We start from the raw sequence: 5,000 nt of genomic DNA, 5'->3' as shown, positions 1-5,000 counted from the left end.
GCCAACATTTTTTCCCTTCTTAAACTAGATATCTATAAATATTCCATAGGGATTAAACTAATACTAATATTTTTTTCATTATATTCAACTAATATCCAGTTTTTTTCTATATCAAGTTCAAATAAAATGCTCTATCTATCTCTCTCTCTCTCTCTCTCTCTCTCTCTCTCTCTCTCTCTCTCTGTATATATATATATATATATCATATATCTGTCTGTGTGTATGCATGTGTGTTTTTTTGTGTGGGGGACGACAAATAACAATACACAGATTTCTAGTAAAGCTCTTGTTCTGTTTATAGTCAAACATGTATAACAGTAAAACTTCAAGATTTTATTATTAATATTGCATCTGCATCCGGCTAAGAGTCATCATTAAATTCCAAAATACACATCTTCTACACTAAATCAATTAAATAAGTGACAGACAAGTTAGGAAAGAATGTACACTATCACATCTAGGAGGTAATGAAGTATTACAGGTGAAATTATGTCACACATCAGTTAGGAAAGTCGATTAAATAAGCAGCTCTTCTAGGAGGACATTCCAAAAATCAAACCATTGTTCTCTAGTCTTGGGTACTGCCATAGCCTCTGTACCATGGTCTTGGGGTAGAGATCTCGGACACAATTCCATCGTATTTCTCTTCCTCATGTTTTGTTAATGTCTTTATATTTTACATATAAAGGATCTTATTTTAATGTTATTGTTCTCAAAATATTCTAATTGTTCATTACTACCATGGTTGTGTTTTTATTTCATTATTTCTTTACCTCACTGGGCTATTTTTTGCCTGCTGGAGCCTTTGGACTTATAGCATCCTGCTTTTCTACTAGGGTTATAGCTTAGCTAGTGTACCAACCGTGTGTGACACGATCGTACATAGTTCATATTAAGCTTGTATCTTCGCTCTTCCCTCGCACTAAAAAGAACCAGAATAAACATGTCTGCTTTTCTCCTCTGTAACGGTGTCAATTTTAAACATGAAAATTCCTGTTGCCTTGAGCTTTTGTATATAAAGGAGAGTGCTCAATAATAAACTCACTCAGTTACTTTCATCCTGTCTTTGAGTCACAACCTTCCCTCGGCCCGTCACATTAGCAATAATAATAATAATAATAATAATAATAATAATAATAATAATAATGATAAAAATAATAATAATAATGAAAATAGTAATAATAATAATAATAATAATAATAATAACAATAATAATAATAATAATAATAAAAATAGTAATAATAATAATAATAATAATAATGATAATGATAATAATAATAGTAATAATAATAATAACAATAATAATAATAAAAATAAAATAAAGATTAAAGTTACACAATATCAAAGAAACAGAAAATAAAAAAAAATAAGAAAATAAAAAAAAAAGTCGAGAAGAGCAGCATCAGTAGCATACCCAATTACTGCTTACTATTTATTTATTCGTTTCTCCTTTGTTTTAAATAACCCCAAAACATCACCACCGTCGCTTAAGCATTCCTAGTCAAATTAGCTGTTGAATTTTTCCCTAAAGAACTATCGCACCGACATCTTGAGAGAGAGAGAGAGTGTGTGTGTGTGCGTGCGTGTGTGTGTTCCGTCGCGGGAGGAAAACCAACACTTGTTTTTCTAAGCCTCTGTTTTACAGGAATTTATACAATTCGTTATCTTGAGATTTTCACTGAAAGCTAAAGGGATGAGACGAAAGAGTGATATTTTTTCTAGTTGGAATTTGATCTTTTTTTTTTATTTTCATCATTTTTTTTTTATTGCTTTAGTAAGGATGGGGTTTGATATTCTATGTTTTTTTTTGTATGTGTATATTCGTCACTCACTCAATTCTCCATTAATCAATTAGCTGATCAATTCTCGCTGGGGGTTTAAGAGATTTCACATGGTTTCTTCAGCTTGAGAATGTTTTACGCTTGAAGTTTTATATATTATTATTATTATCATATTAATAATAAAAATGATAAAAACAACAACAACAATAATAATAATAATAATAATAATAATAATAATAATAACAATAATGACAATAATAATAATAATAATCAAAATAATATTTATTGTAATAATATTAATTATTATTATTATTATTATTATTATTATTATTATTATTAATATACATGTATATGCATATATATACATATATATATATGTATGTATACATATATATATGTATGTATACACATATATATGTATGTATACACACACACACATATATATATACATATACACACATACACATACTGAGCAACATATAAAAATAACCATGGTCTTCTTAAAATCAGATTGCTAGGCAAATAACATTCTATACCGGATCTGCAACTCGCCAACATCGATTCGCTAACCAAGTATATATTCGCATTTCCCTTTCAAGTCACCAGGATATACTTCACGCACAAGGAGACATGGCCAAGAATTTCCTTACAAACACATGTTTAATAATAATAACAATAATAATAATAATAATAATAATAATTTTAATAATAATAATAATAATAATATTAATAATAATAATAAACAATAATAATAATAATAATAATAATAATAATAATAATAAGCGCAAGGTGGGACGAGATAAAAAGTCGTAAATTATTCTTAGAGAGAGAGAGAGAGAGAGAGAGAGGAGAGAGAGAGAGAGAGAGAGAGAGTTGATGAGTAATATAAATTAAGTAGAAATGTTTTTTTTTTCCGTCTAGACGCAAAAAAAAAAATCATGAAAATAAGAGAAAAGGGAAAATCAAAATTCTGTCATACAAAATTATGGGTTTTTATTCCTTGATGCAAGCTGGTTGAAACTACTAAAAAACAAGAGACTGGATGCAAATCTGCTTGATTTGGCTCTACTGCAATTTAAAATTTCAACCTTTCTTGATTTCCTTCTCCAATCATTAAACACATTTTAAGTCTTAATCTCCTTTTCCCCATAAATTCAAAATTATATAATTTTAATCAACATTTCTCAATAAACAAGAACGCACTTACATATTTTCATATACTTTTTATCTACTTTTCTCGCCATTTCAAACGAGTTTACTCCAATACTTTATCATCTTACCATTTTCCATTCACATTAGACAAAATACTTAACAATCTCATCAGGCATCACAACTTTGACTTGAAAAGTCTTCTGCATCCAACATGCTGACTTCTTTACTTCTCCAATATCTATAATATAATATAATGTAATAAATATAAACATACATATCTGAATATACCTATCCATCTATCTATCTATCTATCTAATATCTATAATATATAATGTAATAAATATAAACATATATATCTGAATATACCTATCCATCTATCTATCTATCTATCTATCTATATATATATATATATATATATACACACACACATATGTGTGAGTAGAACTTACTAGCTTGCATACCATGTCTCATCTCTCCTGTATGTTGTACAATCCTTTTATGGAGAGAGAGAGAGAGAGAGAGAGAGAGAGAGAGAGAGAGAGAGAGAGAGAGTATACTTTTCTAACAGTTTATTTTGAACTTACACTATCTCTCGAAAACACCACAAGTGCAAGCATGCGTTCATGCACGCACTTTCCTCTCTCTCTCTCCTCTCTCTCTCTCTCTCTCTCTCTCTCTCTCTCTTAAAAAACGCTTCCATCACTGTCTTCTTATCTCTTAATACCGGAGGTTTAATGAGGCAATGGTTTCCTGTGAAGTGTGTGTTATGTTTATAAATACATGCTTCTCGTGTGTATTTTTGCATGCTTGTTAGTTCTCTGTGCTAAAGCATATATTTGCCCCAAGAAGGAGAGCGCTTAATATATACTTAATTAATAGAGATGATAACACAATCGTTCCAAACAACAAAAACAACAACAACAACAATAACTACAACATATAATAATAATAATAATAATAATAATAATAATAATAATAACCCTAAATAATAAAGAGGAAGTGTGTGGCTATATGTAACAATAAATATATATATATATATATATATATACATATATATATATACATATATATATATGTATGTATATATATATATATATATATATATACAGTACATATAAAATTTCCGGTCACGCTCAGTTCTCCCCCATCCCTCGGCTAGGGGGAGAGGAAGCGGTCACACCATGGTGAGAGAGGGGTGCGTGTGTGTATATCTACTATATGTAAATATTTGTGTTCTTTTTGACGTGTCGCGTACACTAGTAATAATAATAATAATAATAATAATAATAATAATAATATGAAAAGGGTTGAATGCATAACCCATAACCTCAGTGATATGAATTAACAAAACAATTATGCTAATTATACAAAGGTTTTTAATGACCTAATTCACCAATGCAATGGAAGATGAAATATCATTGGAACAAGAAAGGATTAATGAGGAATCATTCAAGTATTTAGGAACTATGATCTCTAATACAAGATCTTTAGAATTGGTGTTTAGTGAAAGATTGAAAAAAATCAAACCAGAAAATGGCTAGGTTAAGTAAAATTTAGAAATCAAATGGCCTGAAATTACATATAAAAATCAGACTATATATCAGTTTAGTGAGATCGGTGTTACTATATGGACATGAGTCATGGTATGGCAATGAAACAATCTACAAAAGATTTAGTAGATTTGAGAATAAAGTCCTCAGAAGAATATTGGGAGTTAAATGGCAGGACAGGATTAGAAATGAAACTATAAGAGAGATTACTCGAGTGCCATATGTGGATGAGATCATGGTGAGGGGCAGATGGAGATGGTTTGGACATGCTCTTCCCACTTACCAAGAGAAATAACTTCACCAAACTTGTAACTGGCCTCCACAAGTTACTAGAGAGTTGGAAGGCCCAGGCCTACAAGGCTGAGGACTATGAAGTGTGAATAAGATGATGAATGGAGAAGTATTGAATTAAAAGCTCAAGATATGAAACGACTGGTATAAATCTATGGGAGGGCCTTTGCGTCAATAAGCGTAGGAGATGATGATGATATATAGCCAGACATTTGCTCTTTATTAT

This window comes from Palaemon carinicauda, chromosome 35, assembly GCF_036898095.1.
Source record: "Palaemon carinicauda isolate YSFRI2023 chromosome 35, ASM3689809v2, whole genome shotgun sequence".
Classification (NCBI taxonomy): Eukaryota; Metazoa; Arthropoda; class Malacostraca; order Decapoda; family Palaemonidae; genus Palaemon; species Palaemon carinicauda.
Note: the sequence above shows the minus strand (reverse complement) of the source record.